Genomic DNA, 14371 nt, shown 5'->3' with positions numbered 1-14371 from the left:
ACAGTAACCTGAGTGAGATAAGGAAACCCACTCGCAGGCGTGGGGCTGCCTACCCCGGGGCTCCAAAGAGAAAACACGAGCCCACCTTACAGTACCAGCCAGCAGGCCACTATTAGAGTAAGCGGAGGTGCAGTATGGTGGTGTCTTATTGGACGGGATGGGGGAGGGGAGAATGAGAATGGTTCAGGTCCTGTGAACAGAGGCAAATCTGAAGAGATGAGAGAGGAGGGGAGCGGGGTGAGATGGTGAAGAAGCTGACCCCTTGACCAGGGGCAACACACCGGAAAGCCGAGAGCCCTGCACGTTCTCTGGGCAGTACAGCAGAGATGACCCTGTTGATGAGAGCACAGGTGAGCCAACTCTGAGGACCCAAAGGTGGGAGACCTAAGTCTCATCTGCCACATAGCCACATGGGCTGCGGAGAGATGCCACCCCCACCACCCTGCCTCAACACCTGGGGCAGGTGGGAGAACTGGTCCTGTGGCCATAAGAAGGGGGAGAGCTGCCCCTGGCCCCCACCAGCTGCAACACTCAGGAGAGCAGGCCCTGCAGCACAACAGATTCAACCCTGTTAGCGGAGGTGTGGGTGAGCCGCCCCGAAATCGTGAGCACGGGACAGCTGTCCCCATTTCCCATCTGGCAGCCAAACCCTACAGCTGCCCAGGCTCAAACCCAGGGTTTGACTTGGCCTGCCCCAGCATCCACCCCCATCTGTGGTCTGCTGGAGCATGTGCAGTGTGAAGTGACCTGCCCCGAAGATCCAAAGCTGCAGGCTCTCCATAACACAGGGCTCTAGAGAGATGACCAGGAAGAATCCTAGTGGGTGCCCAGCTTTGAATGTCTAGTGGAGACCAGGGGCCTCGAACCATACCAATGACTCTTTGCAATGAACACTTGCAAGTAGAGATGGATGCACCAAGGTGTATATGGTGTGACCTGTTGAGTCTCACTGCAGCTTCCATGACAAGATTTTTAATTCCCTCCCCCCCTTTTAAATTTTTTTTCATTTTATCCTCTTGAATTTTGTTTTATTTGGGGGGGGGAGGCATGCAGGGGTGGAGGGTGCATGTGAAGGAACAGGGAATGAATGGGATCAAGATACATGATGTGAAAAACACATAGAATAAATTTTATTAATAAAAAGAAGGCTCAATAAAACGTCTCCTATCCTGCCATACTCCTAGATCAGTGTCTTCTTCAGTCATCATCAGAGAAGCTTCCTCTGGTAGCAGATGGAGATAGATGGGGACAGAGACCCACAGCCAGACATTACTTGGAGAGAGAGTCTAAATGAGATGTCTCTATCAAATCCATCCCCTCAGAGCTTAGGGGGCCCCACAGAAGAGGAGGCAGAAACAGTGCTTACACTATTTCTGGCTCTGAAGCCAGAGCGGATGGGGGACACCAGCAGAAGGCCCTCTGAATTGACCAAGCAAGATGCATAGGATGAGCTCATAGAGACTGAGGCAGCAAAGCACAGGGCTGTCGTGGGACTCCTGAGTTTGTGAACGAGTGGGTCTCTGATCCTTGTGCCTGCTCTTGGGACTCTTTTTGTCCCTTTGGGTTGCCTGGTCCAACTTTGATATAATGTTATTTTTCTTTATCTTAGTATATTTTATTTTGTCGTGTTTGGTTGTTATCTCTTAGAAGCCTGTGCTTTTCTAATCAGAGACAGAGAGGGAGTGGATCTGGAGGGGAGGGGAGAGAAAGGGAGGAGTGGGCAGGTGGGTAGGAACTGGGAGAAGCAGAGGGAGGGGAAACTATAATCAGAATATATTTATGGAAAAAGAATCTATTTTCAATAAAAGGAAAAAAATGAAAAAAAGAGAGTGCATGAATCTTGAATGTACAGTGTGTAGAATTTTCACTAATGCACACACCTGTGAATTCATGGGTCAGCTCACCGTCAAGAATTTCTTTTGCTCCATTGCAGCCAATGCCTTAGTTCTCAGAGGTGACCACTCTGATTTTCCACACTTCACATTGACTTGTTTGATGTTACAGTTTGGATAAGAGTCCCCCAAATGCCCAGTTGAAGGCTTGGTTGCCAGCCTGTGATACTGCTGGAAGGTGGTGAGACCTTAGGAGGTGGGGCCTACTGGAAGGAAGTCAGGTCAGTTGGGGGTTATCTTGGAAGGAGATGTTGGAAGCCCAGCTCATCTCTCATCCTTTCTTTCTCTCTTTGCTTCTGGCCACCATGAGGTGAACAGTCTCTTTCATTACATTCTTCTCATGACACAGTGCTACCACAGACTCAAAATCTTGGGGTCAAACAACCATGGGCTTAAGCCTCTGAAATGTTAACCCTTTCTTATTGGTTTTTAATCTCTGACTTTCTATGACAGTAATGCAAAGATAAGTAAATTACCCACAAATTTCATAGAAATAAAATCACACACACACACACACACACACACACACACACACACACACATGCACGAACATTATATCTGTGAAGATCATCCACATTCTTTGATATAATGGCAGCTCATTCTCATTTAAAATGGCACAGGGTGTTTCATTGCTTGAAAAGACCATTGTTTATCCATTTTATTGCTGGCATTTTTTAATGTTTTGCTTTTAATTAATACATCTGCCACAAACATTTTGGCACGCATTTTTTGGTTAGCATCAATAACAATTTCTCTTTTGTATCTGCTAAGGAGTAGAAATGCTGTGTAATAGCACAGGCCGATTACACAATTAAATTGCCATGAGCAACACAAGAGGGTTATGGCTGCTCCATGAACTCAACTGCTTTGACTGTTGCTCATCTTCTGTTGTAGTCATTACAGGTGACATAGGTGTCCTGCTGTTAATATCCGTGTACCTAACGAGCAGGAAAATTGAGAACAATTTGTGAGATAGCAAGTTAATCCTCTTGCAGCCTACCCAAACTGAGCTCTGTCCTTTCATGACATAGGAGCTCTTTACACATTCTAAATGTAAAAGCGTTGTCAGATACTGTGACACCCCTTTTCACTTTTTATTTTTAATAATCATTCATTCATTCATTTCATTTATTCATTTGGGGCTATACAAGTGCCACAGTATGTGTGTAGAGGTCAAAGGACAACCTGTGTGAATCAATTCTCTTCTTCTGCCATGTGGGTTCTGGGGATTGAACTCAGGTTACCAACCTTGTCCCCAGGCACCTTTATATACTACTCCATCTTGTTGGCCCCCTTTCACTTTCTTAATGGCCTCCATTGGTTAAGAGACTTTCTGAATTTTGAATAAATTTAATATGCCACTTTGGTTTTACAATTAGTGCTTTTGTTACACTGTTTAGACTTTTTATATCCTAATAAATATATTACTACTAGAAGTTCTTCTAGAATACATTCTTCTAGAAATGTCGTTTTACTTTTGAATTTATAATCTATGTTTAATTAATTTTGGTTTATAAGGTGAGCTGAGGGTCAAGGTTCACTTTTCTCTCCAAATACACATTGAATCGATCCAGAACCATTTATTGAAATTTCTAATATTTTTTTACCTAAATTAAAATAACATACATCCAATGAACATTCATATATGGATCTTTTTCTTCATTCCACTTTGTTTTAGTACTGTTCCTCTGTAATTCAGAACTAAATTGTCTTAGTCACAATGCTTTATAAAATTACCTGTATCATATACTGATGATTCTAGAGAGTTTACATTGTCATATTCACTTTCAAAATAGTTTTAAGGGCCTGAGAGATGGCTCAGAGGTTAAGAGAGCCGACTGCTCTTCCAGAGGTCCTGAGTTCAATTCCCAGCAACCACATGGTGGCTCACAACCATCTGTAATGAGATCTGGTGCCCTCTTCTGTCTACATAATAAACAAACAAACAAACAAACAAACAAATAAATAAATAAAAGGCCAGGTGCTGGTGGTGCATGCAAAAAACAAAAACAAAAACAAAAGAACAAAATAGTTTTAATTAAACTCTGATTTTCATTTTGTGCCATTAAATTGTAGCTAGCACTTTAAAAAATGTATATTTGATTTTACTTTAAGATATTTATTTTAATTTTAGTCATGATTATGTGTGTTTGTGTGAGTATATGCTAGAGGCCAGAGGTGTCAGGTCCCTTGCAACTGGAGTTGCAGGTGGTTGTGAACTGCATGATGTGGGTGCTGAAAATTCTAGAAGAGCAATATGTGCTCTTAGCTGCTGAGTTATCTCTTCATCCCATTGTTTTACTTGTAAGCAATGCTGCATGTAAATATAATTGCAAAAGCTGCAAGAGAAAAATGCAAGTAACATATACAGGGAAATGTATTAGGATAACTGTTGATGTCTCAATGGAAACTTTGAAAGCCAGAAGAGCTTGGAGCAAACTATTCCACATCCTAAAAAGACCATGACAGCCAATGTAAAATAACATATCCAGAAAACTACCTGTAATAATGGAAGGTGAAATAAAAATTTTCCACTACATAAGAAGCCTGAAAAAATTATGTCCAACAAATCAAACCTAAGGAGGAAGCAATAGTCAGGGCTGAACAAAAAAATGAGCATAGTAGGGAGACAATGGGAAGAAATAGGAAGCCATAATTTATGTATATAGTCACTGAGAATACAACCCCACCACCAAAACCCAACAAAACAATGACCACAACTAACACAAATTTTAATAATAATTTATATTTCAATAACTTAGATCAACAAATGGCCTCCATTCTCCAATCAAAAGACAGACCAACTTAATGGAGCAAGAAACAGAATCCATCTATCTACCGCCTACAAGAAGTACATCTCAGTTTTAAAGCTAGCACTGCCCTAGAGTAAAAGGATGGACAAAAGTACCCCAATCCAATGGGATCCGGAAGCGAGCAGGCATTGCTATCCTAGTATCTGAAAAAATAGGCATCGAACTAAAATTAATCAGAAGAGATAAGAGAGGGACACTTCATTGTAACCAAGGGGACAATTAATCAAGATGATGTTACTATCCTAACATATAGGCACCGAAGTTGGGGTGCCCAGTTCCCTAAAATCTCTAGCACTGGAATTAAAGATGAACAACAATCCATTCATAGCCAGTGATTTCAGAGGTGTGTTTCCTGACTGGAGAAGTGGAGGTGGAACAGAGAGGGGTGAATGAGTGAGTCTTGGACAGGCTCCATCGGGTGCAAAGGACAACTGGAGACCCCAGCAGGAGCACAGGTCTCATGGGGGTGCTGGACTCCTGTGGGGTTAACAACTGGACTAGCAGTTCACCACTGTGTTGGAGGATGATGGCAGCCAAGACGCAGATGTCCCCACCCCAGGCAGTGCTGAGAAGAAGCCTCCAGAGAAAGAGGGGATTTCCCCATCCCAAAGGACACCTATACCTCTAGATCCCAGCAGCCCAGCTCTTGGCAAGGGGACCAGTGGGCAGAAGAGATGGCAGGCACCACAGGTGGGCTTCTTTGACCCCAGAACTGGCCCCAGTACAGGTGGGAGGTTAAGGCTGGGGCCAAGGAGTGATTAAGATTGGGGAAAACTTTGGTTTTGAAGCAGATGAGGCCTTGGGGTCAAGTTGCATTTCTCGAGGGCCAGACAAACTGCTACCCTAACCTACTCTAGCCAGTTCACCCACTGACTAACTCTTCCCCCACAATAAAAGAAAATAGCAGGTAATTTCAATACTCCACTTTCTCACTTTGTCCAGGTCATCTGGACTAAATAAATAAATAAATAAAGAAAGAAAGAAAGAAAGAAAGAAAGAAAGAAAGAAAGAAAGAAAGAAAACAAAACAAACAAACAAAAGAATTAACTGACATCATACATACATCAAATGTATTTAACAGGTATCTATAGAACGTTCCATCAAAAACTACACATTCTGGCCGGGTGGTGGTGACGGCACACGCCTTTAATCCCAGCACTCGGGAGGCAGAGCCAGTCGGATCTCTGTGAGTTGGAGGCCAGCCTGGGCTACCAAGTGAGTTCCAGGAAAAAGGCGCAAAGCTACACAGAGAAACCCTGTCTCCAAAAACCAAAAACCAAAACAAAACAAAACAAAAAACTACACATTCTACTCAGTAACCTGTAGAAGCTTTTCCAAAATAGACCACATCCTGGGACACAAAAGAAATCTCTATAAATTCAAACAGATGAAAATCACACCATGTATCCATCTGACCACAATGCAATAAAACTTAAGCTAGAACTCTGAGAAAAGTTCATTTATTATCCTAACATAATAAAGGACAAATCCATTTCAATTTTATGTTAAAAATATTTTCCCCAAACCCAGTTCCATAAAGTCATATGTGAAAAAAAAAAAAAAAAACCAAACCAAACAGAGTTTTCTAAAGAGCCCACATCTAAAAGTGTCCTTCCAAAGAAAAAGCCCCAGCCTGGAGATATCATGGAACAGATATGACTTGTTACAAAATCAAATTGGAAGAATAAACACTCAGTGAACGTATGCAGTGTGCCAGGCTTTGCCTGGAGTCTGATAGGGTGAACAAAAATGTTAGCAGCTTCTTAGGATCTTGGGGACAAGATGAACTTAAGAACTGAAAGTCGGCCTGGTGGGATGGTTCAGTGGGTAAAGGTGCCTGTCCCCAAGTCCAGTGCCTAAGCTCAATCCCTGGGTCCCAATACGTGGAAGAAGAGAACCAGCCCCAGTAAGCTGGGCACACATGTGAGGGATTTCTTCATAATTAAATAACTTTTAAGTGGGAAGACCCACCTTTAACCCTGACCTTTTGAGGTGGGAAGATCTACCTTAAATCTGGGCCATACCTTCCGGTGGCAGCTACATGAAGGACATGGTAGAAGGGAGCCCTTACTCTTTGCCACCTTGCCCTCACGCCCACTGGCTAGTTCATCCCTACATGGAATCTGAGCCTACTTCTTCGGGATTCCAGTGTGTGCCGATGACCAGCTGAGACATCCAGCCTAATGGACTGAACAACTACTGGGTTCTTGGACTTTCCACTGGTAGACAGCCATTGTTGGAGTAGCTGTAGCTGGACCACAGCCTGTAAGCCCCCAGTCATCCTATCAGTTCTTTCCGCTAGAGAACCCTGATAATGCAGATATACGTTAAATATAGGTGATGATTTAAAAAATAACCTAAAAGTTCGAATGATGCCATACGATATTAGAACTACTTTGGAGGTGGTTATGGATAAGTCACGCTGAAATTCTCTGGGAGCAGAGCAACTGCTCTGATTGTGAGAACTCTAGCTGAAGAATGGGGCTTTGAAAGTGGCAGGAGGAAGAGACCTGGAATGATAAGCTGGATTAAAATTGTAGGCTTTCAAACTTGGTTTTGTAAGAAGAATTTTAATTCTCACCTTCAGCGGAGAAGTGAGAACAACATGCGGGCAGGTGAACCCATCATCCAGTGCAGACAGGATAGAGAAATGCCAGATTCAGATGTGTTAAGGGCCACTGCCGGTAAGAAGAAATAATAAATAAAAACAACAAAGGTAACAAAACTTAAAAGGGGAAATGGCTGGTCACTATCATTTTTCAGAGGGATTAATAACCATATAAAATCCAAAAGGGAGCCAGACTCTATCATAGGGATAGAGGGTGAGAGTGGCAGAGTATGTTTTATAATGCCATATAATGTTTTATAATTTCCATGTCTTGACTGCCCAGTCCCAGATAACCGACTTAGAAGGCTGAATATGAATTATAAATGCTCACCCAATAGCTCAGGCTTATTACTAACTAGCTCTTACATTTACCCATATTTCTATTTATGCTTTGCCACACAGCAGTACCTTTATTAGCATGGCATGTTCATCTCCTGCTCCCTCTGCATCTGGCTGATACCTCCTGACTCTACCCTTCTCCTTCTCATCATCCTTAGTTTGGTCACCCTGCCTATACTTCCTGCCTGGCCACTGGCCAATCAGCATTTCATTAAACCAATTTGAGTGACAAATCTTTACAGTGTACAAGAGGATCATTCCACAGCATTTCCCCCTTTTTGTCTAATTAAAAAGGAAAGTTTTAACTTTAACATAGTATGATTATATGAGTTACAGACCAAACAGTTTGTAATTAATATTAAGCCTCTGAATGATTTATTTTATAACCTGCTGCAGGCCAGGCAGGATACAGGAAAGGTGTTACAAAAAATCTGATTACAAAAAAAACAGTTATCAAGTAAGAATTACAGTTATAATATCCAGTCTATTTGTATTTGACAAAGTCAGAGAAAACATTTATTTATCCATCCTCTCTTGGTGAGTCCAAAATTTTATAACCAATTTACTCTTTTATTATAACTAAGCAAAATAACTATGAGTATCTAGTCTTCAACTCTATCAAAGATTCCAGAAAGATGAAATGTTATCTAATGACAGGGACATCAGGCTGCCTGGACAGTCACCCAAAGTTTCTCTGCAATATTAGGGCATCCATCTTTGGTCTATAGCCCTAACATATCTGACAGACTTTCCTGTGAAGCAGGGAATTTTGAAGGACTACCCTACTTTGTCTTTGCAAAACTTGGCAGTCACCTTTTTTGTATCCTGCTGGTCCAGTTTGGAGAGTAACTGTCAGCAATTGAGGCAAGGGCAGTTTCTTTGCCCATATGTCTAGCTTTTGTCATAAAGAAAACAAACTCCATATGGAATTTCTTTGATGCCCATCATCTTCTCTGGAGTACATTTGGTGCTGCCAGGAGCAGATGTGTCTCACTGTCATTAAAAGTCTAAGTTATTAAAACATTTTAAATGTTATATTCTGTAGGTCTTTCAAGTGTTTGAAGATTACCTATCTATCTGAAATATATCTCTGTATACCAAAAAACCCTAACAAAACATGACTATAAGTTTGATTATAATAGATGGCTATTACTTAATCTGTATTTAATTATACATTACATTTTAAATGAGTCGCATAAACATAATATTTTAAACAAGAATAGAAATATACATATAACAAAATTAACTTTAAATTTGAATCAATAAACTAAAATCTATACCAATGCAAAATATGTACAATTAATAGTTGTTTTTTGAATTAAAGTAGATTCAATAATCTACCCTTTAATCCTATCATTTCTATATCCCCACCTTCTCTTGTCAGAACAAGGTCCTTGAGTCTAATCTCCTTTGTTTAGCTTTTTTCCTGACCATTATCTATAACAACATATAACCTACTCCCCTAAAATGATAATGAATATTCATAACCCATTTTCTGGGAATGTGGGCATAATTTTCTAGACTACTTCCTGTTGACTGGGGGCACTGGTAATCTTTGGGAGACCCTATGAAAATTCAGGATATGGTCAAGTCTTGACTAGAGAATTCTGTGAGGCTAGGTCATCTTGGCTAGTAGCCTTGAAGCCATTCTGGATGCAGAACTGAGAGGAAACTGCAATGGAGGCACTCTGAAATAGTGGATCATCTGGGCCATCTATTCCCATCAGAGATTTTTCAAACCTGATTTTTCTTAACCCAGAATGAATCCATAGCCTCTCATTTCCTGTGGAAATAAAAGCAGAACCTCTTTCCCAAAGTAACATATCTTTTGACTTAAATTTTGAAGTCAAGATATTTTAAAAATATATAGGTTAGTTTAATCTAGCAGCTTTCATAATCAAATGTCTCCTGGTAGTTGTCATATTTTCATAAGTAGTCAAAAATTTAAATACAACACAATAACATACAGTATCCAGACTCTGTGTGTTTTCCATCTTTATGTGGCTTATTATATTTTTTTTATTACTCTATTCCTTTTTTAAGGACTTTATTTTAAAATTGTGTTTTGTTTTAAATCTAAGATTGTATATACATACATACATACGTACACACACACACACACACACACACACACACACACACACACATATATATATATATAATCTCTCTCTCTCCCAAGCCTACACACATTTTTTTAAACACACCGTGACCTGTTTAGAGGCTTTTTTTTTTTTTTTTTTTTTTTTGGTCTGAATCTGTCCTTACTGTGCATCTGTAACCTTTTCTGTCTGCCTGAGCAAAAAAACTGCTATGTAACTTAGATCACAGCATGCTGATGCTGGCTCCTTCTCCTCAGTTCCCTGAGAATCTAGTCTCATGATGGAGGAGGCATGGATATCTCCAGCTTTGGAAGCCATGTTTACTGCCCCAACTCTGGGAAGTTTCTAGGTGCATGCCGCCACCAAGTAGCATGTCGTTGACTGATCATAAACACCATATAAGAGTTGGGTATTACGGCCTCTAAAAGAGCTGCCCATTTTTGTCACTAGCACAGAGCCAGGAAGCTATCTCTTAAAGGAGCCTTGCTCACCACCACCAAACAGAGCCCACCGGAGAAAAGGCAGCTACCAAGAAGCCATGCTTGACTCTGGTCTTGTGTGACTAGAATGCTTTTTTAAGCTTTGTCAGGTTTTATGTGGAAATTTCGGCCACACGTTGGAACACCATGTATAAATGGACGTTTCCATGTCCCAGCTGCCCCTGTCTCAAATAACTGACTCAGAGACTGAATATGAATTATAAATGCTCAACCAATAGTTCAGGCTTATTATTAAATAGCTCTTATAGCCAGGCAGTGGTGGTGTACGCCTTTAATCCCAGCACTCGGGAAGCAGAGCTAGGTGGATCATTGTGAGTTGGACGCCAGCCTGGGCTATAGAGTGAGATCCAGGACAGGCACCAAAACAACACAGAGAAACCCTGTCTCAAAATCAAACAAAAAGGGTTGGGGATTTAGCTCAGTGGTAGAGTGCTTGCCTAGCAAGCACAAGGCCCTGGGTTCGATCCTCAGCTCAAAAAAACAAACAAACAAACAAAACCAAAAAACAAACAAACAAAAAAACAAACCAACAACAACAACAACAAAAAAACCAAACAAAAAATAGCTCTTACTTTTTAGGTTAACCCTTATTTCTCTTTATGCTTTGTCATGTGGTGGTGCCTATATTAGAATGACATGTTCATCTCCTGCTCCCTCTGCATCTGGCCAGTGACTCCTGACTCTGCCCTTCTCCTTCCCATCATCCTTAGTTTGGTTGCCTTGCCTATATTTCCTGCCTATCTACCAGCCAATCAGAGTTTTATTAAACCAATTTGAGTAACACATCTTTACAGTGTACACGAGGATTATTCCTCAGCAATGGTATTGGGGTGCATTGGTATAAGATGTGAGCAGTTAGCCCCACCTCATGCTTCTGATTGACAGAAGACATCTCTGCCTAGAATAATCACAAGGATATGGAATATTCAGTTTACAGGCCCAGTGGGGATCTCCAAAATGTCAAAGAACAGCTCTCCAGGGCTTCGAAATAAACATTCCAGCAACTCTTGACCTGTGCTTTATTGCATTTCATTCAAAAAGATTATAATATGTTGCTTATGTTTCAGAGAAAACGTTTTTCCCAGTTTGAAAGATGCAAATTTACAGGAAAACTGTCACATTAGGGAACAGAATTCTAGGTTTTTATCTTTTGTTCCTCTAGTCAATGTTTTGTTCTGAGAGGAAGTTTTGTGCTCTCAACATCTGTGAGTTAAGAATCATCGAGGGAGACTGTTTTAAATGTCCAGGCCTGTCCTCAGCCCCAGGTTTCTACTTGAGAAGACTTGGATGGGGCATGGGGACACACATCATGACAGGTGTTTCTGCTGAACACTGCCTTCCTAGACTGAACATGACAGCAGGTGCCTCGAGGCTTCCTGCAAAGTCTAATGAAATCACAATCTCCTGGAAGCTGGCTGTGTGGCCGACTCTTTCCTGCTTTATGGATCTTTTAAATTCTGTACCCAGGAAGGGTAAGGAGGCAAAACTAAAGCTGAGAGAGAAGCTTGGGGCTTCTGGTTACATCCAAATTTCTCAGTGCTTGCGCACTCGTTCTAAGAGACAGCTTTCCAGGCATTTTTGCTAATTTAAATGTCAGCATCAGATCATTGCTGCCATTTACAGTATCGAGCATCGAGGCTCGGAAAGACTCAGTGAGCTGCCTAAGAAGCAAGCCTGGAAGCAGGTTCCAAACCCAGTGGTATCCACATCAAACTTCTATGATTAACTGTGACACTCTGTTTACTGGCAGGAGCCCAGCGCTGCCTCGCAATCACACTTGAGTGGTCATGGCTGTCCCATGGCTCTCACAGCAGGGGAGTTAGGCAGTTGCCTGCTTCTTTTCTCATGTTTTGACAGTAGAATAACAGGTGTTGATCTGCTGTCATTTGGGTCCCTTCCCTCATTGACAAGCATGGCTGCACTTCCCACAGGCAAGACCCCATCCTTGGCAGGGGCTTCACCAGAAGCACACATTGCTGATTTATATCTTTTGTTTTCTTTTTCTTTTTTTTTTTTTTTTAATGTGGAGCTGAGGACCGAACCCAGGGCCTTGTGCTTGCTAGGCAAGCGCTCTACCACTGAGCTAAATCCCCAACCCTCTTTTCTTTTCTTTTCTTTTCTTTTCTTTTCTTTTCTCTTCTCTTCTCTTCTCTTCTCTTCTCTTCTCTTCTCTTCTCTTCTCTCCTCTCCTCTCCTCTTCTCTCCTCTCCTTTCCTTTTCTTTATTTTTTCCTTTTTTTTTTTCCAGCAGGTACTTTTAAGACACTGACAGGAGCCAGGCGGTGGTGGCACACACCTTTAGTCCCAGCACTCTGGAGACAGAGCCAGGCAGATCTCTGTGAGTTCAAGGCCAGCCTGGTCTACAGAGTGAGTTCCAGGAAAGGTGCAAAGCTACACAGAGAAACCCTGTCTCGAAAAACAACAAACAAACAAAAAAAAACACTGACAGGGGTGAGGGCGCCTGGAGGCATATGAACGAGGGAAAGGCTGACATGTCTTGGTGCTAGGGAAGTATAGAAAGCCCAGATCATACAGTGTTTTGAAAGCCAAGGTCAGAAAAGTGCATTTGATATTAAGGGCGCCTTGGTGGTTCGATTCTGTATTTCAGTTAGGATGGAGAGAGAATAATAGTTGAAGTACAAAGCAGAGAAAGAAGTTTAGGTTACTTTAAGCACCTAAAACTCCCTGGAGAGAAAAGAAAAGTGTTACTAGTCTGAATGTCCTGCATGTGTTAGTGCTAGGGGGCTGTGTCTGTGGGAAGAAATCAGATGTGGGTGGACTCCCCAGGCACTGGATTAGTGCCACATAAAAGGCAACTCTTTCTGCTCTTCATCGCATGAAGAAACCATGTAAAAATGGTGATGCACAGACCAGGACACAGGCCTCACAGACACTGCCCCTGCTGGTTCTCTCACCCCAAACTTGCTGGCTCCAGAATGGTGAGAAGTAAGTATTTGTTACGTAAGCCACTCAGTCAACAGCAGAGTTCTTGTTGAAGACCAAACAGATTGAGAGAAGAAAAGAGGCTGATTGAAACAGAAACTCAGAAGAAAATTCTAGAAGTTCCCTCAACTCTTCCCCAAACCATGAACAACTTTTCAGGGAAGGTAAGAAGCAGCGGGGAATGTAATCAGAAGCTGAGCATTTTCTGATTTTGTGTTCCATCTTGATCTTCCTAAACTTCCCCACTACAACCTCTTTATAACTTTAACCACATCGACTTCGAAGTCTGTGTGACTGATAGATGTTTAAGCTGATGGTGTTGAACTGTGTATGAGATTTTTCTAGTGGAATGGGAAGAAATCAAGTCCTTCCTTGATTGTGGGTAAGAACCTAGCTCTAGCGTCATACGCTTCCACAAACAATACCTGGAGTGACTTCAGGCTGGTGTACCAAACCCCAAGGCAGAAGAGAACCCTAGCTGGGATAGATGAGCTCTGGCTTCTCTGAGACCAGCATGGAATGCTGGGTTTCTTTTTCTTTTCTCTTTTTTTTTGTTTTTCGAGACAGGGTTTCGCTGGGTAGCTTTGCGCCTTTCCTGGATCTCGCTCGGTAGACCAGGCTGGCCTCGAACTCGCAGAGATCCACCTGGCTCTGCCTCCCAAGTGCTGGGATTAAAGGTGTGTGCCACCACTGCCCAGCTGGAGCGCTGGGTTTCTAGAGGTCACCATTTCCCTCCTGTGTCATTTTAACACTTCTTTAGGTGCACATGACAGAAATTCAACTTGGATGGCTGCGCTGGAGTATCAACAGTGAGCATGCAAACTAAGGTACTGAAGATGACTGGGCCTCTGGGAGAACTCGGGAACCCCCAGAGGCTCCCCTTCCCACCCCACGGTCATTTTCTGAGCTTTATGTATCATTCTTTCAACTTTATCTACACAAACAATTGCTGCTGCAATCTCTCAGAGCTCAAGACGCTAGGCAAGAAGTCAATCATGTGATTTTTCTCTGTACCAAGCCCCAAACTCCAAGAGCATAAGGTTTTTTTGGTCACTTCAGTTTGGGTCTTACTTCAGGGAGCCGTTTGTTTGGATCAGAGGAAGGTAATGCAGACTCAAAGAGAACCTGGCAGTCTGTCAGGGGCTAATGTCATGAGGTGTCCACCAGAGAAAACTACT

General features: G+C 42.1%; 1 pseudogene; it reads left to right on the top strand.

Moving 5' to 3' along the window:
* The first annotated feature begins 326 nt into the window (after positions 1-326).
* LOC118590773 lies at positions 327-5582 on the top strand (annotated as a pseudogene).
* The last annotated feature ends 8789 nt before the right edge of the window (positions 5583-14371 follow it).

This window comes from Onychomys torridus, chromosome 9, assembly GCF_903995425.1.
Source record: "Onychomys torridus chromosome 9, mOncTor1.1, whole genome shotgun sequence".
NCBI lineage: Eukaryota > Metazoa > Chordata > Mammalia > Rodentia > Cricetidae > Onychomys > Onychomys torridus.
The sequence above is the reverse complement of the archived record's forward strand: the minus strand, read 5'-3'. Positions and strand labels throughout refer to the sequence as shown.